The sequence below is a fragment of the Bombina bombina genome, unplaced genomic scaffold, assembly GCF_027579735.1.
Source record: "Bombina bombina isolate aBomBom1 unplaced genomic scaffold, aBomBom1.pri scaffold_553, whole genome shotgun sequence".
NCBI classification, from domain to species: Eukaryota; Metazoa; Chordata; class Amphibia; order Anura; family Bombinatoridae; genus Bombina; species Bombina bombina.
In genome coordinates, this window is record NW_026511210.1 from 42,416 (window position 1) to 63,851 (window position 21,436).

The 21,436-nt window shown below is 38.8% G+C and overlaps 1 protein-coding gene across 1 annotated transcript in view; it reads left to right on the plus strand.

Moving 5' to 3' along the window:
• Positions 1-16,609: 16,609 nt before the first annotated feature.
• Positions 16,610-21,436, plus strand: part of LOC128643650 (protein O-linked-mannose beta-1,2-N-acetylglucosaminyltransferase 1-like) — a 68,563-nt gene continuing 63,736 nt past the window's right edge. The window contains exon 1 of the mRNA XM_053696476.1: positions 16,610-16,705. The gene's annotated coding sequence lies outside the window, so the exon portion shown is untranslated. The remainder of the gene's footprint in view (positions 16,706-21,436) is intronic.

Genomic DNA, 21,436 nt, shown 5'->3' on the forward strand with positions numbered 1-21,436 from the left:
AACTGGGTGAGCCAATAACAAGAGGCATATTAGTGCAGCCACCAGCTAGCTGACCAGTCACCACCAGTCACCAGCTAGCTGACAGAAGTGAATTGCTGCTCCTGTGACTACCTAGGTTTGCTTTTCACCAAATGATACCAAGTAATGAAGCAAATTAGTTAATAGAAGTAAATTGGAAAATTGTTTAAAACTGCATGTTCTATCTGACTTGTCAGTTTACTCTTTCATTAATATCAGCCCCATTTTAATCATCAGACTATAGCAGCAGTAAGGCAGCTTCTCACAATAAAGGCCACAAACCAAACAATACTGTAACTTTATTTTTACATTTCTCTACATATAAACATGTGATTGGTTTGTCCATTTATAGTTTGATAATTAAGTTTGCTTGTGTATAGTGAGTCTATAGTATGCTTGTGTATAGTCTATAGTATGCTTGTGTACAGTGAGTCTATAGTATGCTTGTGTAGAGTCTATAGTATGCTCATGTATAGAGTCTATAGTATGCTCATGTATAGAGTCTATAGTATGCTTGTGTACAGTGAGTCTATAGTATGCTTATGTATAGTGAGTCTATAGTATGCTTGTGTACAGTGAGTCTATAGTTTATAGTATGCTCGTGTATAGAGTCTATAGTATGCTTGTGTACAGTGAGTCTATAGTCTATAGTATGCTCGTGTATAGTCTATAGTATGCTTGTGTACAGTGAGTCTAAAGTATGCTTGTGTATAGTGAGTCTATAGTATTCTTGTGTACAGTGAGTCTATAGTCTATAGTATGCCCGTGTATAGAGTCTATAGTATGCTTGTGTACAGTGAGTCTATAGTATGCTCATGTATAGAGTCTATAGTATGCTTGTGTACAGTGAGTCTATAGTATGCTTGTGTACAGTGAGTCTATAGAATAGGAGCGTCAAAGGCTAAAGTAATCTATCAGGGCTATAAAAGAAACCTGCAACAGATAATGTTGCAGTGGGCCACTTAAAGACAAAAGATACAAAAAATGGTGACCTAACAAATAGATAGGCTTGTATTCTTCACTGGTGAGTTAATTCCCTATTTTACTCACTTGGTTAGATGGGTTTTGCATTTGTTTTTACTTTTACAGGCTGAGCATATCCAGGTCCCGTGACTACTGGTTGTTATACCTAGCTATTAAGGACACCCTTTTAGGATATTATCTCAGGAAATTCTAAAGGACAATATTCAGGATCCTTTCACTTATATGTTCTAAGAACAGACTGTCACTGGGATTATTAAAAACACTCATCAGAGACACTTTTTGTAGACTATTTTTACATTTTTTCAATTAATCATTTTTTGCCCCAAGAGGGGCGTTTATTCACTTGGGTACCCACTTGACTGTATTATTGTACATTGTATATACGCCAATGTCTGTTATTTATTTGTAACTCACTATATCTGGCACACACTTATCACAGGTCCTCATTTATCTGCTTATGCTTAGCCAGATTTAGTAAACTGTATAAATATTTCTGTTTTTTATTTCTGCTACAATTAAATAATATCTGTTTTTATATATTTATTTGTTAGATAGGCCACCATTTTTTGTATCTTTTGTCTTTAAGTGGCCCACTGCAACATTATCTGTTGCAGGTTTCTTTTATAGCCCTGATAAATTACTTTAGCCTTTGGCCCTCCTATTGTGTCACTTTTTCCCACGTAATTAGCTGGGTCCTTTGTTAGGAGGTCCCTTTATAGTGAGCTTGTTTTCTTTTCCGGGCGCAGTCAATTAACCCTGTCTTTTTTTTTTTTTTACAGTGAGTCTATAGTGTGCTTGTGTACAGTGAGTATATAGTGTGCTTGTGTATAGTGCGTCTATAGTAGTGCTTGTGTATAGAGTCTATAGTATGCTTGTGTATAGTGTTTCTATAGTAGTGATTGTGTATAGTGAGTCTATAGTATGCTTGTGTATAGTGCATCTATAGTAATCTAATTGCAGTTGCTTGCCTGCCAAGGCACTTGCCCAGTGCCACCACTCATATCTGGTGTAACAGTAGTGTAAATAATTTAAAAAAAAAAAAAACTTTTTTGACTGTGAAACATCAGTCTGCTAGTGTAATCTAATTGCAGTTGCCTGCCTGCCTGCCAGCGTGTGTGCCAGGCCCACTTGCCCAGTGCCACCACTCATATCTGGTGTAACAGTAGTGTAAATAATAAAAAAAAAAAAAAACTTTTTGGACTGTGAAAAATCAGTCTGCTAGTGTAATCTAATTGCAGTTGCCTGCCTGCTAGCGTGTGTGCCAGGCCCACTTGCCCAGTGCCACCACTCATATCTGGTGTAACAGTAGTGTAAATAATTTTAAAAAAAAACCTTTTTTGACTGTGAAACATCAATCTGCTAGTGTAATCTAATTGCAGTTGCCTGCCTGCCAGCGTGTGTGCCAGGCCCACTTGCCCAGTGCCACCACTCATATCTGGTGTAACAGTAGTGTAAATAATTAAAAAAAAAAAAACTTTTTTGACTGTGAAACATCAGTCTGCTAGTGTAATCTAATTGCAGTTGCCTGCCTGCTAGCGTGTGTGCCAGGCCCACTTGCCCAGTGCCACCACTCATATCTGGTGTAATAGTAGTGTAAATAATTAAAAAAAAAACTCCTATGCATCGCCACAGCCCTTCGGGGTCCACCCTCAGAGAACGACTCGACCGACAGGTAGCAGACTACCTCGCCTTAACTGCAGATCTCGACACTCTGAGGAGCGATGAACCCCTTGACTACTGGGTGTGCAGGCTTGACCTGTGGCCTGAGCTATCCCAATTTGCAATAGAACTTCTGGCCTGCCCCGCTTCAAGTGTCCTGTCAGAAAGGACCTTCAGTGCAGCAGGAGGTATTGTCACTGAGAAGAGAAGTTGCCTAGGTCAAAAAAGTCTAGATTACCTCACCTTTATTAAGATGAATGAGGGATGGATCCCGAAGGGACTGACATTGGGCGATACATTCGAGTAAAAAAGGTCTGATGAGATGAGCTGCCTTGGGCTAAAAATGGTCCACACGCTGCTGAATTTTATCTTCGAATGCCGGATGACTTGTGTGACTTATCCGCCACCAACTAGGGTTCAAGCCGCAATGTTTTAGGGCACTTTCTGCCTGGAAAACAAACATCAATTTTTCTGGCCGCTGCTATAGCAGCGGCTGCAACAATACCTAATTTTTCAGGCATGTGTACATGCCAAATTTTTCTGGCCTCTGGTGCTGCACTGTGGCTTCAAAAACCACACCACTCATATCTGGTGGCACAGTAGATTGCACGCGCAGTGCCCCAAATTTGAAGTAGGAGGACCAACCAAGCATCTTTTTCCTTCTCCCGGTTCCTAAAATCCATGCCATATACACGTCCCCTGATAGGGGACGTAACAGGGATTAAACTGATCAGAATAGTACTACTTAAAACACCACTCATATCTGGTGGCACAGTAGATTGCACGCGCAGTGCCCCAAATTTGAAGTAGGAGGACCGACCAAGCATCTTTTTCCATCTCCCGGTTCCTAAAATCCATGCCATATACACGTCCCCTGGCGCCGCAACTGCCTCTGGGAACCTTACCATGGGTCTCAGACCGCACGTCTTGTAATTCTCTGTCTGGGAAATTATCTATCTATCAAATCTATTTATCTATCAAATCTATTTATCTATCTATCGTATCTATCAAATGTATATTGCATCTATTGATCTATCTATCTAATCTATGTATCTATCTATCAAATCTATCTATCTCGTGGCCGGACTGTTTTGTGACAGCCACTTGTGTTTCGGCCAAATGTCCGTCGGCCAAATGTCCGTCGGCTAAAAGTCCGGCCACGATTGCACACGCAGTGCCCCAAATTTGAAGTAGGAGGACCGACCAAGCATCTTTTTCCATCTCCCGGTTCCTAAAATCCATGCCATATACACGTCCACCGATAGGGGGAGTAACAGGTATTAAACTGATCAGAATAGTACTACTTAACACACCACTCATTTCTGGTGGCACAGTAGATTGCACGCGCAGTGCCCCAAATTTGAAGTAGGAGGACCGACCAAGCATCTTTTTCCATCTCCCAGTTCCTAAAATCCATGCCATATACACGTCCCCTGGCGCCGCAACTGCCTCTGGGAACCTTACCATGGGTCCCAGGCCGCACGTCTTGTAATTCTCTGTCTGGGAAATTATCTATCTATCTATCAAATCTATTTATCTATCAAATCTATCTATCTATCTATCTATCTATCTATCGTATCTATCAAATGTATATTGCATCTATTGATCTATCTATCTAATCTATGTATCTATCAAATCTATCTATCTCGTGCTTGTGCAAATGGACTGTTTACGGTTGTTTGCGGTGCGTTAAACGGGGAGTTTGGTCTGTCACTGTGAAGCGGGCATAACCCTTACACTACCTGATCGATACAACATCATACCTGATGTTTAAAGCACGTTATTCCAAACAATTTAGGAATGTTAGGTGATTTATGCCCTTTATGGCTTAAAACCAGATTCTGCATCAACTATGTAATTTTCCGTGGGAGTTTTGCCATGGATCCCCCTCCGGCATGCCACAATCCAGGTGTTAGTCCCCTTGAAACAACTTTTCCATTACTATTGTGGCCAGAAAGAGTCCCTGTGGGTTTTAAAATTCGCCTGCCTATTGAAGTCAATGGCGGTTCTCCCAGTTCGCGAACAGTTGTGGACGTTCACGTTCGGAAAATTTTCAGTTCGCGACATCACTACTGCTAAAGGACATCTTGCCCCCTAGTGGTCATGTCCTGTATAGGGATTGGAATTAGCCCGCTCACAGTGACAAAGATAGATCCCATACTGCTAAAGGATATGTTTGCCCCCTAGTGGGCATGTCCTGTATAGGGATGGGAATTATCCTGTTCACAGTGAAATAGATAGATCACATACTGCTAAAGGACATCTTGCCCCCTAGTGGTCATGTCCTGTATAGGGATGGGAATTAGCCTGTTCACAGTGAAATAGATAGATCACATACTGCTAAAGGACATCTTGCCCCCTAGTGGTCATGTCCTGTATAGGGATGGGAATTAGCCTGTTCACAGCGAAATAGATAGATCACATACTGCTAAAGGACATCTTGCCCCCTAGTGGTCATGTCCTGTATAGGGATGGGAATTAGCCTGTTCACAGTGAAATAGATAGATCACATACTGCTAAAGGACATCTTGCCCCCTAGTGGTCATGTCCTGTATAGGGATGGGAATTAGCCTGTTCAAAGTGACAGAGCTAGATCACTTACTGCTAAAGGACATTTTGGCCCCCTAGTGGTCATGTCCTGTATAGGAACAGAGCTAAATCACATACTGCAAAACATGTTGCCCATATACAGCTGTTTATTGTCCCATCTCTTATAGTAACTGAAAGGTGTTATAAGATAGGTATTTTAGTGGTGTTTTAGTACAGAATGATAGCTTTTTATTATACTAATATGCCCTATTAAACTTCAAACCTTAAAAGATTCCTCCAGAAAGGACAGAGTGAAGCAGGGCAGATAGTAAGCAAATCAGGGCATGATCAGGTGGTCCTCAGCAAAACAGGACATTTATAAGGGCTGGGAGAGCTGCAGCAGGGACTGCAGGTTATTTTGCCCCCTCATCAATATGACGCATAGGGATTATAAGTGGTGAATTCTCTGTAATGACCATAGAAGCCGCTAACATTTGCACATTAAATAGAAGACAAGTTCTTCAGGCTTTAAGGGCTCATTTTATTAAGTAGTGTGATAACCGCTGCTTTTTACAATCTCCGTCACCTCTGATTTGACGGAGAGAAATCACCCTAAGCATGCTTGCTTGGGGTGATTGACAGGCCCTTCCCTGCCATGCGGGAAGGGGGTGGCAGTACACACTCGGTAAATTTTGGTACATACAAAGAGAGGACATACAGATTCAAGTTTAGAACCCTGTCCACACGGCCAATAGTACGCCTGGCCCTTTGTCTAAATGATAATTTCTAAGCTAAACCACATTATTCTTTGCATGTATTTAGAAGCTATTAGTGTTTCAATGTCATATGCTGTGTGCACCCCATGCACCAGCAATCAGACACCACCCTGCTCAGAGAGACTGTGGCATCTTGTATGAAATAAATGGGGGCAATAATCAACAGGGCTCTGTCTTTAAAAAGGTGCCATGTTTAAATCTTTGTGTATAAGGCATAAACAGCATATGTGCATATGCTGTTGATATAGTGATGACAGAATCATTATTTTGTTAATACAAGTCTATTGTAAAAAAGTGTCTGTTAAAACCAAAATGCATCACTGTAATGTGTCTAATTTTATGCTACCAGGTAATGGAGTTGTGCCTTGCATGGTTTCACTATTTTTTTATTCTACACTTGTATTGATAAGACCAGTATATTATCATATAACTCGTGTTTAGAATGTTCTCTTCGCCAAGTTAAAATCCCTTCTACATGTTTATTGAGATTATGTTTCTAGCACTTATAGGGATAAAAAACATTTTTTTTTCTTTCACGATTTGGATAGAGAACACAATTTTTAAGAAATTTCCAATTTACATCTACTATGATATTTGCTTAATTGTCTTGGTATCATTTCTTGAAGGAACAGCAATGCTCTACTGGGAACTGGGTGAGCCAATAACAAGAGGCATATTAGTGCAGCCACCAGCTAGCTGACCAGTCACCACCAGTCACCAGCTAGCTGACAGAAGTGAATTGCTGCTCCTGTGACTACCTAGGTTTGCTTTTCACCAAATGATACCAAGTAATGAAGCAAATTAGTTAATAGAAGTAAATTGGAAAATTGTTTAAAACTGCATGTTCTATCTGACTTGTCAGTTTACTCTTTCATTAATATCAGCCCCATTTTAATCATCAGACTATAGCAGCAGTAAGGCAGCTTCTCACAATAAAGGCCACAAACCAAACAATACTGTAACTTTATTTTTACATTTCTCTACATATAAACATGTGATTGGTTTGTCCATTTATAGTTTGATAATTAAGTTTGCTTGTGTATAGTGAGTCTATAGTATGCTTGTGTATAGTCTATAGTATGCTTGTGTACAGTGAGTCTATAGTATGCTTGTGTATAGAGTCTATAGTATGCTTGTGTATAGTCTATAGTATGCTCGTGTATAGAGTCTATAGTATGCTCATGTATAGAGTCTATAGTATGCTTGTGTACAGTGAGTCTATAGTATGCTTGTGTACAGTGAGTCTATAGTTTATAGTATGCTCGTGTATAGAGTCTATAGTATGCTTGTGTACAGTGAGTCTATAGTCTATAGTATGCTCGTGTATAGTCTATAGTATGCTTGTGTACAGTGAGTCTAAAGTATGCTTGTGTATAGTGAGTCTATAGTATTCTTGTGTACAGTGAGTCTATAGTCTATAGTATGCCCGTGTATAGAGTCTATAGTATGCTTGTGTACAGTGAGTCTATAGTATGCTCATGTATAGAGTCTATAGTATGCTTGTGTACAGTGAGTCTATAGTATGCTTGTGTACAGTGAGTCTATAGTCTATAGTATGCCCGTGTATTGAGTCTATAGTATGCTTGTGTACAGTGAGTCTATAGTATGCTCATGTATAGAGTCTATAGTATGCTTGTGTACAGTGAGTCTATAGTATGCTTGTGTACAGTGAGTCTATAGAATAGGAGCGTCAAAGGCTAAAGTAATCTATCAGGGCTATAAAAGAAACCTGCAACAGATAATGTTGCAGTGGGCCACTTAAAGACAAAAGATACAAAAAATGGTGACCTAACAAATAGATAGGCTTGTATTCTTCACTGGTGAGTTAATTCCCTATTTTACTCACTTGGTTAGATGGGTTTTGCATTTGTTTTTACTTTTACAGGCTGAGCATATCCAGGTCCCGTGACTACTGGTTGTTATACCTAGCTATTAAGGACACCCTTTTAGGATATTATCTCAGGAAATTCTAAAGGACAATATTCAGGATCCTTTCACTTATATGTTCTAAGAACAGACTGTCACTGGGATTATTAAAAACACTCATCAGAGACACTTTTTGTAGACTATTTTTACATTTTTTCAATTAATCATTTTTTGCCCCAAGAGGGGCGTTTATTCACTTGGGTACCCACTTGACTGTATTATTGTACATTGTATATACGCCAATGTCTGTTATTTATTTGTAACTCACTATATCTGGCACACACTTATCACAGGTCCTCATTTATCTGCTTATGCTTAGCCAGATTTAGTAAACTGTATAAATATTTCTGTTTTTTATTTCTGCTACAATTAAATAATATCTGTTTTTATATATTTATTTGTTAGATAGGCCACCATTTTTTGTATCTTTTGTCTTTAAGTGGCCCACTGCAACATTATCTGTTGCAGGTTTCTTTTATAGCCCTGATAAATTACTTTAGCCTTTGGCCCTCCTATTGTGTCACTTTTTCCCACGTAATTAGCTGGGTCCTTTGTTAGGAGGTCCCTTTATAGTGAGCTTGTTTTCTTTTCCGGGTGCAGTCAATTAACCCTGTCTTTTTTTTTTTTTTTTTACAGTGAGTCTATAGTGTGCTTGTGTACAGTGAGTCTATAGTGTGCTTGTGTATAGTGCGTCTATAGTAGTGCTTGTGTATAGAGTCTATAGTATGCTTGTGTATAGTGCTTCTATAGTAGTGATTGTGTATAGTGAGTCTATAGTATGCTTGTGTATAGTGCATCTATAGTAGTGCTTGTGTATAGTGAGTCTATAGTATGCTTGTGTATAGTGAGTCTATAGTATGCTTGTGTATAGTGAGTCTATAGTAGTGCTTGTGTACAGTGAGTCTATAGTATGCTTGTGTATAGTGCATCTATAGTAGTGCTTGTGTATAAAGTCTATAGTATGCTTGTGTATAGTGCGTCTATAGTAGTGCTTGTGTATAGAGAGTCTATAGTATGCTTGTGTATAGTGAGTCTATAGTATGCTTGTGTATAGTGAGTCTATAGAAGTGCTTGTGTATAGTGAGTCTATAGTATGCTTGTGTATAGTGAGTCTATAGAAGTGCTTGTGTATAGAGAGTCTAGCATTTTATATGTATTTTATATGCAGCTATTTTACCGCACCTGATGTAAAAGACTGAACTGATGTACACATGAATGCTAGCCTCGTTTTCATGTCATTGATGAATTTACAACCAATGACAACCTTATCTTTGGAGGCGCGCCTGACCCGGGCGTTTTAAAAGGGACCGCATCGATTTAGTTTCTATCTCCTCTTGAAAAAGTCAGGTCGTAGCCTGAAGAAACGCGTTGAGGCTGCACAAGCACCGACTCCGGATCACTGAAAAGACGGTGCTGAAAAAAAGAGTATCCCTCGTTACGGCGAAGTCCCCTTACGGCTTTCCAGAAGCTCACTAGAGGATGCAGCTGACGAGGTGACAGGAAACAAACCCTCAGTATCTGACAGGACGGACTCGGATTTGGTGACTGTGCTTTTAACTTTTTATCACATTGTACGTGCGATTTACACGTTTTGTGTGCTTGTCCTAATAAAACAGTGTAACACTTAGAGTGGGGTGCGCTCTGTGTTTTCTTTTGTCTATAGAAGTGCTTGTGTATAGAGAGTCTATAGTATGCTTGTGTATAGAGCGTCTATAGTAGTGCTTGTGTATAGAGAGTCTATAGTATGCTTGTGTATAGAGCGTCTATAGTAGTGCTTGTGTATAGTGAGTTTATAGTGGTGCTGATGACAGTTTTGTAGGAACAGAGAAATATTTATTTTGTACAGAATAAACAAACATTTATAAGAATTTCTACATATTTGTTTATAGTCGATATTCTCCTTAATGTGTGATGGATCTAAGGGGGATTGTGATTGTTCAGGACAAAACTAAATATCAAGTATTAAAGGGACATTCCAGTCAAAATTGAAATGCACTCAGATGAATTACTTTCTTGAAAAGAAACATATTTGCAATATACACGTTTTGGCAAAAATGCTTCTAGTAAACGGTATCACTGTTTTAGTCTTAACATTTTTCTTTGCACGTGTATGTGAGGCTCAGAGCATGTGTTGTGTATAAAATGCTGGTGCACGGTGCATACTTAAATACACTTTTGAAACAGCTATAGCTTTTATTAGAAGCATTTTGCTAAATACATCTATATTACGGAAATGCTGCTATTCAAAACTTAAATGCATCCATGCGGATTCTAATTTTGGCTGAAATGTCCCTTTAATGCAATTCACAATAACATAAAATGCAATATATTTAAATTAATCAAAAATAATAAAAGGGACAGTTTTCTTGACACCTCCTTATCTCAGTGCATTTTGAGTTTTTCCACAGCTAGAAAGGGCTAGTTCACGTATGCCATGGAAATAACATTGTGCTCAGTCCTGTGGAACTGAAATAAGGGGGCAGTTTGCAGAGGCTTAGATACAAGGTAATCACAGAGGTAAAAAGTATATTAATATATCCGTGTTGGTTATGCAAAACTGGGGAATGGGTAATACAGGGATTATCTATATTTATAAACAATAACAATTAAAGAGTAGACTTTCCCTTTAAAACAACTAATGTAAAAGTAAAGTTTTAATCTCCATAAAGTAATGGTGCGGCCATATTGATAAAATAATGACAGTATATTGTAAAGTTGTTTAATTGAACATTATTAAACCTTTTATATCACAAAACTAGTGTTTAATGCATATTTAAAATGATATCACTGATAAAGGGATAAAATATGTGTTAAGATTACTGCAGCTTTTACTGTATCTTTGCACTAACCTTGTCTCATTGTTATATGTTAGAAGTGCTGCAGGTATTCCACATACCCACTGTATGTTAGATGACATGCTTATCACTGGTGAAAATGATGCCACTCATAAAGCCAATGTTGAAGCTGTTTTACAGCGCCTACAGGAATTCGGACTGAAAGTTAACATGGAAAAGTGTGAGTTCTTCTGCAAGAGTTTAGAATATTGTGCACATGTAGTGGACAAGAATGGTCTCCACACAACTGCTGAAAAAGTGAAAGCGCTGGTTCATGCCCCCACCCCTGTTAATGTATCTCAGCTACGTTCTTATTTGGGGTTGCTCAATTACTATCACAGATTTTTACCAAATTTGGCTCATTTACTATATCCACTACACCGCCTTTTAGATAGTAAAAACCAATGGGCCTGGACTGACTTATGTACACGAGCATTTGAACGCTCTAAGCAACTTCTTCTGGAATCAAGACTCCTTGTCCACTATGACCTTAAGAAGCCTTTGGTACTAGCCTGCGATGCTTCACCATATGGTTTAGGCGCAGTACTTTCACACATTATGCCCGATGGTTCTGAACGTCCTGTGTCTTTTGCGTCTAGATCTTTAACTCCATCTGAGAGAAATTATGCCCAGATTGATCAGGAAGCTTTAGCAATAATTTGGGCTGTGAAGAAATTCCACATTTATATATATGGCAGACCTTTTACTCTGATCACGGATCATAAACCACTCTTGTCCATTCTGCACCCTCAGAAGGGTATCTCCAACACAACAGCTGCTCGACTTCAGCGCTATGCACTTCAGCTGGCGGCTTACAAATACTCCATTAAATATCGATGCCACAGTGATCATACAAATGTGGATATGTTTTCAAGATTACCAATGGTACATCACATGACAGCATCTTCTAAAATTATAGAAACTCCTCCACAGCCTTTAAATCTAAATTCCAAAGTGATTGCTACTTATACATGCGCTGATTCTACCTTACAGGAAATTAAGTCTTTTGTTCAACATGGGTGGCCTAAAGTAGTTCGCTCTGATCTTCAGCCATATTTTACAAGGAAGAAGGAAACTGTGCATGACTCAGGCTGTCTGTTATGGGGGTCACGAGTGATAATTCCGAACTTACTGCAAACATTAGCATTAAAGTTACTACACAGCTCACATCAGGGTGTTGTAAAAATGAAGCAAAGAGCACGAGAATATTTTTGGTGGCCTAAATTGGATACAGATATTGCTTCTTATGTAGCTGCTTGCAATGCATGTGCACAGACACAGCGGAATCCCAGCAGGGACACCTCAAAAACTTGGCCATGGCCAAATGAACCTTGGACAAGAATCCATGTTGATTTTGCAGGGCCAGTGGATGGACAAATGTATTTGGTAGCTGTGGATGCTCATTCCAAGTGGCCAGAAGTAGTTCAAATGTCAAGTACTACAACACAACAAACCATTGTCGTTCTTTGCAGTATGTTTGCAAGATTTGGACTGCCACAAACTTTAGTCTCAGACAATGGTCCACAGTTCATATCCCATGAATTTGAAACATTTCTAGCTACAAATAACATCAAACACTGTAAGACAGCTCCATATTTTCCAGCCTCTAATGGACAGGCTGAAAGATTTGTACAAACTTTAAAACGCCACTCAGCTGTCTCTCACAAATCAAAATTTAATCCAAACTCCCTTTCTAACTTTTTGTTTAACTATCGAAACACACCCCATGCCACTACTGGGCTATCACCTGCAATGTTAAAGTTTGGAAGACGCCTGAGAACTCCACTGGATAAAGTTAGACCAGAACATTCCAAACAAGAGTTGAACACTTCCAGCGTTTCAGAATTTGTTCTTCATGACAGAGTATGGGTTAGAAACTACCGTGGCCCAAATAAATGGATTCCAGCTGTCATAATACAAGGCATGGGCAACAGAATGTTTAAAGTTCAACTACAAGCTGGTGGTACAGTTTCCCGCCATGTAGAACAAATGAGACAGATCTCAACCAGCTACACAAATATCCAATGATTCAGATGGTGAGGATATCTGGCATGGAGTGTGGTGCCCACCTGAGTCTTCTGAGGAAGAAAATGCAATGAACACAACTGAAACAGATCAACCTCAGAATGATTCTGTCCAACAACAAAATATCACAGGTGATCAACAACCATTGGGTACTCCTCCACAGACTATTTCTCCTGAACCAAATACTCTACGGCCCTCTAGAAACAGAAGGCCACCTTCTAGATGGCAATGTGAGGATTCAGTGAGAGATTATTCAGCAAGGAATAACCTAATCCGAAGGCGGACTTATCGCAGAAAACATAACTGTGACTAAAATCTAGGCTGCGACCTAGGTCTTGTGCACATAGACTATAGAGATAAACTGTTCTAAGTTCAACTGTATGGTTTAGTTACTTGTTCTATGTTACAATATTATCCACTGTCTGTTCTTTATTTTTATTTATTTTTTATATTTATTTTTTTTTTTTTTAGAAAAAAGGGGATGTTAAGATTACTGCAGCTTTTACTGTATCTTTGCACTAACCTTGTCTCATTATTATATGTTAGAAGTGCTGCAGCTTTAAGCTCAGCTCACCACACCCTCTGTCTCTGCAACATCATCAGAAGCCATGTTAGTTTTACTGATGAACCTGTAGTGAATAAGCCATGTGGTTGTAGCTGAATAAAAGTTATCTAAAGTACCTGCTGCAGAGTCTTCATGATATGTGCAAGAGACATCAGACACAAGGTAACAGCACACAACTGAATGTTCTAATCCTGACTACACAGAGAACATAATATGTGCTCCAGCATTTATTTCTAAAGCCTTAGGAGCAGGGGTCAGTAGGAGTGAATCTCAAATGACACTTGAGATAAGACTCCAATTAGCTTCAACAAGGCAAAACAGGAACACAAATCTCATCAGGATTTTTCAGCAGGTGTATACTAAAGGCTTTATAGCTGAAACGTGTAGACGTTCTTACAGATTGCTCCTGCAACCAAGAAACCACTCCCAGAACCGACTCTTTCTACGTGCTCAGACAGCACATACTGAGCCGGTAGGAGTATGCATCTTCAAGGATTTCCAGCAGTTTGAATAAGTGCACGCACTTCAACGGTCCCAATTGGACCACTTCCACACATTGCCCTGCTTACAGGTAACGGGTGAATAAAGCGAGGACGCTGAAAGCTCCAAAGTGAGTAAAAGCTACACACCTGTTGTTATAAACTGTACTTATTTGACGTAAATTCCATAATACAACAAATTGTCATATCGATTGAAGGAAAAACAGCCAAACACTCACGGCGAAGTTTAACCCTGCCTCACAATTGTACAAATCACATATACAGGAAATAATCCGTCCTTTTTCATTCTATTTGAATAATACAATCTATGGACTTAATGCCCACTAACTGGTAACATTATAACTTGGAATCTAAGGGATCCTCATTTAACAGGCAGCTCGGATTATAAACATTTTTTATACATTGTTGCATTAACCTTTTACATATGAGGTTCCTTTGTTCTCTTTATACTCCCAGTTCTTAATGGTATTACTATAGTGTATTCAATTATTGCATTTTATGTATTTTTTGTTTTTATTTTTATTCTTTTTTTATACACCAGTGTATTGTATATGTATATTAGTAATCATTGATATAATAAATTATCCATTGATATGATATTTTTTATCCTCTGTTTTTATTCTTGTCTATTTTAGACTTTATAAGGTTCACGTTCCCATTCCAGCTACATTGATGTTGGTTCTCTTGTAGTTGTTATTATTACTTGATCGCTTCCATTTTTTAAATTCATTAAGCACGTACAGCCTATTTCGTTACCACGTTCGCAATTGACCAGTGTCATCCCCTTCGTTTATTCTGTGTCTCTGACTCTGAGAAAGTCACATACATAAGGAGACAGACACACAGACATTTACACACAGGTAAAGAGAGAATAATGCCCATTCATACCAGTGACACAGAATACTATAACTATTCCCCATCAGTCATACACAGAACAGCCATTAACCCCTTCCTTTCCATAATCCCCTTGGTGTCATAGTGTAGTAACACCAGCACATAAATAAGGTAGTTAAGATATATATTGACAATATAAGCGAATTAACTCCTGTTCTTATGAATTAATGTCCATTTTAAATCAAGCTTCAAATATACTAAAGTGAAAGTAAATTTTAGCACTTAACAACACATCCAAGTATTGTATACATTCCAAATAGTAAGATCGCTATGTTTTTTTTTTTTTTAATTCTGTGAATTGTGACTTTTAATTAAAATTTTATTGCTCCTACCGTTATCCTCCGCCCATCTTAGACTTCTTATGATTCTGTGTTTAGACATCTAGAAAATGCGCGTTCACAAGCAAAGGACGCATTGCGCATGCGCGAATCGTAGACCTTCCTGTCAATGCGCATGCGATTCTGTGATGAGCCTGTTTTCAACTCGGCTGTTCTAAAACAAAAGTTGTGCGCATGCGTGAATCGTGAACGCTGGTACTACACAATGAGCACAAAAAAGAATTGCTGCATGCGCAATTGAACATATAGGTGGATGACGTCGCCTAACGGCCAGAAAGTCAATTGGTCAATTGATAAATGTGATGAGGAAGTAAAATGTGAGGGGAAAGAACGGGTTGAATTGTAAGTAGTAAATTATTGAGTTTTTTTGCAGCGAAAATGGCATTTACATGCAAATTTGTAAAAAATCATGACTGAAACTCCTATTTATTTTAAATTAACTAGGCAACCGAGGAGAGCGGACCACATAACTTTACTTTCACTTTAACAATTGTGGCTGACTTTCACTAATTATGTAACAAGACAAGTGCAGTTTTACTTAAAAGGGACATTCCAGTCAAAATTTTAATGCACGTAGATTAATTACATCTTTCGATAGAAACATATTTGCAATATACATGGATTGGCAAAAATGCTTTCGGTAAAAGTTATCACTGTTTTAGTGTTGACATTTTTCTCTGCACGTGCACGTGAAGCATAGCTAGATATTCTCAGTGCACCAGCATTTTAAATACTGCAGCTGATCATAGCACCAGAAGGGCTTCTATCCTGCTAACAATTAACAAATTGAGTCATTACCAAGTGGTACAAGCCCCTTAGGCTCTCTAAGCAAGTGCTGTGTTTAAAATGCTGGTGCACTGTGCATACTTAAATACTCTTTTGAAACAGCTATAGCTTTTACTAGAAGCATTTTTGTTAATACATGTGTATTACAAAAATGCTGCTATTCAAAACCGAAATGCATCATCATGGATTCCAATTTTGGCTAGAATGTCCCTTTAACTTAGTGGTTTCCCATTGCTCATCTGCAGTCCCAGATCACAGCTTCTCTTAGAAAATAAAGAATAAAAGAAAATGTTGGGCCCCATGTGTAATATTTTCCCACAACCAGTTCTTCCTGTTTCTAGCACAAATCCTGGGCACAGATGAGGTTCCCATTATTCAGAGTTGAAAATAAAGACAATCTACAAATCTCTGGCTGGCTGTTTTAATCAGGATCCCAGCTTCTTGCTTCATGAAAACCCATGTTCTTCTCACTCCTTTTTCACATTAGTGTTTTTTCCATGTCCAGCATAAGCCCAGATAACAACTCCTGACGAAACAGACAGCAGCAGAAGGAAAACAAGAAAAGTCCTATCGATTTGAGTCTCCCGCACTTGTGCTTCCTCAGCTCTCTATACCATGTGATCACTGCAATCACGTGACTGCTGTGATGTCAGAGTGTCCTTTAGAGGGATGGAATCTAGCCGCTACCGTAAAACGGGGGCGCGCATAAGCGTCACTTGCGTATTAGAACTCAAGTTCTTACACACATTTTACGCTGACGTGCTTGTGCTCGTGGGGAAAGTGCGCGCTCAGGCATACAGCTGTCTGAGAGGATGAGAAACGGTACCGTCCCGGGGGCTGCTTGCGGGCATGAACGGGGGAAAACTGCGAGGTGAGTAAGGAAAGACGGTGCGAGTGGGACAGACCATACAGATCTCTAACCACAGCTAGTCACCTCACATACCAAGTGGCAGATCTTCCCCAGCTAGTGGCATCTTCACCCCAGTTAATGGCACCTTTATCCCAGCTAGTGGCACCTTCACCCCCAGCTACTGACAATCTCACCCCAGCTACTGACAATCTCACCCCAGCTACTGGCAGCTTCACCCCTGCTACTGGCAGCTTCACCCCTGCTACTATCAGCTTCACCCCTGCTACTGGCAGCTTCACCCCTGCTACTATCAGCTTCACCCCTGCTACTGGCAGCTTCACCCCTGCTACTATCAGCTTCACCCCTGCTACTGGCAGCTTCACCCCTGCTACTGGCAGCTTCACCCCTGCTACTGGCAGCTTCACCCCTGCTACTATCAGCTTCACCCCTGCTACTGGCAGCTTCACCCCTGCTACTGGCAGCTTCACCCCTGCTACTGGCAGCTTCACCCCTGCTACTGGCAGCTTCACCCCTGCTACTGGCAGCTTCATCCAAGTTTCTGGCACCCTCACCCCTGCTACTGACAATCTCACCCCTGTTACTGGCAGCTTCACCCAAGCTACTGACAATCTCACCCCTGCTACTGTCAGCTTTACCCTTGCTACTGGCAATCTCACCCCAGCTAGTGGCACTTTTACCCCTGCTACTGATAGCTTCACCCCAGCAAAGGGCAATTTTGACTCTGATACTGGCAGCTTCATCCCAGCTAGTGGCAGCTTCACCCCCTCCTTTGGACAACTTTGCCCTGGGTATGGGCAGGTTTAACCTAGCTAGTAATATGTCCACCCCACCTAAGGACACATCTGCCTCAACTGTGGACATATTGTCCCTAGCTAAGGAACATCAACCCCATCTAGGGATATCTTTATCCCCAATTATAGGCACTTTAACTTACCAGAAAATGCCTTTCCACTCAAAACCCATATAGGTACCATAGGCCTAGCTAGGGACACATTAGCTAAGGACCTTTTTGCCTTGGCTATTACTTTATCATCTGCAGGTTAGGATACATACCCCTAAGTAAGGACATTTAGTTTCCAGCTAGGGAAATCTTATTCTCCAATTACAGGCACATTAACTTTATAGCCAAGTATCTATCTTCCTTAAACTCATCTTGGTTAAGCTTTACTAAGGTAAATACACTTAACCCCAGCTACTGGCAATCTCACCCCAGCTACTGGCAGCTTCACCCCTCCTATGGACTACGTTGTCCTGGGTATGGGCAGGTTTAACCTAGATAGTAATATATGTCTACCCCACTTAAAGGGACACTATACCCAAACATTTTCTTTCATGATTAAGGTAGAGAATACAATTTTAAACAACATTCAAATTTATTTATATTACCTAATTTGCTTCATTCTTTAGATATACTTTAATGAAGAAATAGCGATGCACACGGTGAACCAATCACAGGAGGCATCTTTGTGCAGCTACCTATCAGCAGCTACTAAGCATATCTAGATATGCTTTTCAGCAAAGAATATCAAGAGAATGAAGCAAAATAGATAATAGAAGTAAATTAGAAAGTTGTTTATAATTGTATGCTCTTTCTAAATCATGAAAGAAAAAATTTGGGTTTCATGTCCCTTTAAGGACACATCTGCCTCAACTGTGGACATATCATCCCTAGCTAAGGAACCCCATCTAGGGATATCTTTATCCCCAATTATAGGCACTTTAACTTCCCAGAAAATGCCTTTCCACTCAAAACCCATATAGGTACCATAGGCTGAGCTAGGGACACATTAGCTAAGGACCTTTTTGCCCTAGCTATTACTTAATCATCTGCAGGTTAGGATACATAGCCCTAAGTAAGGACATTTAGTTTCCAGCTAGGGAAATCTTATTCTCCAATTACAGGCACATTAGCTTTATAGCCATGTATCTATCTTCCTAAAACTCATCTTGGTTAAGCTTTACTAAGGTAAATACACTTAACCATGTAACTAGGGATCCGATCATATAAAGTTCTCTGCACAGGCAAGATTATCTAAATAAGTGCTGTGATGTCCCTCAAAGAATATAGCTTTAGAAATGTTTCTCACCATGCATTGGGATGCAATAGATAGACTCCTACATTACAATCTAAGGTCTAAAAAATATCTCATAGTTTTTACGTGATTTCCCTCTGAGTTTTAGATCATCAGGCCCTAGGTTTGAGACACCTAAACTATCACTGCTCCTAGATCTTTATCCCCAAATTAGCTACAGATGCCTTCACTTTATAGTTGAAGTCTTCACTTCCTTATTAACTGTTTGTGTTTACCTTCAAAGCAACTAGAGGCTAATTCACCCACCTATGTCTTTATCCTCAGTTTCACTTGAAACAACTCAACTCATCACCCACCAAAATATACCTTTTACTTCCATCTGGACTAGACACATTCACCACAGCAAGAACTAATTTCAGCCCTTTAAAAGAATACCTGACCTGACTAGAGACTCATTAACTCCAAACTAAAGGTCTATTAAGGTTCCAACCCAACAGGACTCCACCACCACCAACCAAGTTAGAGATACTCCAATAACCATTTTATTTTTGGTAACTAACACAGCTAGGTAAAAATCTTCACCCCAAACCCAACAAGAGAAAGTTTCATGCTACTACACAAATAGACAGTGATAATTAACTTGCAATCACAAACAAAAAATAATCAATAATAAATTTGATAAAGGATATTAAGTGTCAAACGACGTAGGAGTTTCTAGATTCACAATATCTCAAAGAAAAAAGAAACAAATCGTGGTGCAACATTGTTACATAATATAATGTGAACAAATGTGTCAGTAATTTTAGGTAAAGGAGATATTGTATATCTGTCCTGAACAGAAGGGAATACTGTACACCTAAAAAAAAACGTTCTTTCCCAAAAACAGTTAAAAAGTTAATGATTCAACTAGCTATAGGTGGCACAAACAGATGCTGCTTCCTAGTAGTAATTAAGTGTGCATACACCTAATATATATACCAAATAGATTTACCAATGACTCTGCCACAAATGGAATAAATGTAAAATAAACAACTTCATATAAAGAGTATATGTATAAGAGGTACACAACTATTAGATGTGAGTAACTATAAAATACACAAGACTATGGTATATGTATAAACTAGATTGAATATTTATTACAAAGTATGGGTATTAACCCATATGATAGATAATGACACCAGTGTCAATGAAGCAATAAGTACTATGTACTGAATGAACTATAAAAACAATTGCTAAAAGCACTTAAAAACAATTGGTATCCTGACCGATAGAAGTATAAATATGAAGCCTTTGTGGAATATAAATAAGAAGCCTTTGTTGAATAAATATGAACTTCACTAATGCGTGTGTAAAGTGAATGGTGTTCTTTTACCATATGTATCAAAACATATCGGATGTTTAAAGTACTATCTGTCAAAATGTATCCAAATGTTCATCAAATGGTGTTTTATAAAGATGTTAAAGGGACATGACACCCACATTTTTTCTTTCATGATTTAGAAAGAGAATGCAATTTTAAACATCTTTCTAATTTACTTATATTATCTAATTTGTTTTATTCTCTTGATATTCTTTGCTAAAAAGCATATCTAGATATGCACAGTAGCTGCTGATTGGTTGCTGCACATAGAAGCTTTGTGTGATTGGTTCACCATGTGCATTGCTTTTTCTTCAACTAAGGATATCTAAAAAATGAAGCAAAATAAATAATAGAAGTTAATTGTAATGTTGTTTAAATTTCTATTCTCTATCTGAATCATGAAAGAAAGATTTTGGGTTTAGTGGCCCTTTAAGTATGTTTGGCTCATAGGCTAATTTGAGCTAAATTCAGCGTTAATGTGGATATAAGGCGTACATTTTAATATAGAATGTCAATCAATGGATGCAATAAATGCAATCATTTTCTATTGTGTATAGATAATCTTCGGCCAATTGGCCCAAAAAAGTACCTGGATTTCGACGTTAGTTGTTATTCCGTGTTGAATACTCACAGTGCACTGTGGTGGTGTGCCGGAATTGTCTCCGGTTCCTTAAATGTCCCGATATGATGTGCCAATATTGGCCTATGATGAACTGTTGTCTTTTACTCCTTCGCTTCTGTTATCTATGATAACGATCAATATAAATCTTGGTAAAATGCTTTCTTGTCAGCCTCCAGTACCTCCTTGGAGTGCTCTTCAATTCAGCCTCCGGTTCTTCTATGGAGTACTATTATTTCAGTCTCCGGTATCTCAGAGTGATATTTCACTCTGCTCTCCTTGTAATCCAATGCTCAATCGATCAGTCTCTCTTACCTTGTAATAAATATTCAATCTAGTTTATACATATACCATAGTCTTGGGTATTTTATAGTTATTCACCCACATCTAATAGTTGTGTACCTCCTTATACATATATTCTTTATATAAAGTTGTTTATTTTACATTTATTCCATTTGTGGCAGAGTCATTGGTAAATCTATTTGGTATATATATTAGGTGTATGCACACTTTGAATTACTACTGGGAAGCAGTATTTGTAAGTAATTTTACTTGCATAACCTTGAGCTTTCTTAAAGTAAAGTTAACAACACTCAGGTACATCATATTATTCCTTTTTAAAAAATAGACCTAGTTTAATTCATTTTTTTTTCAAATCATATTATATATTGCTTGTTTTTTACCTTATAAACAGCCGACAATGATATTCTTTCTTCCGC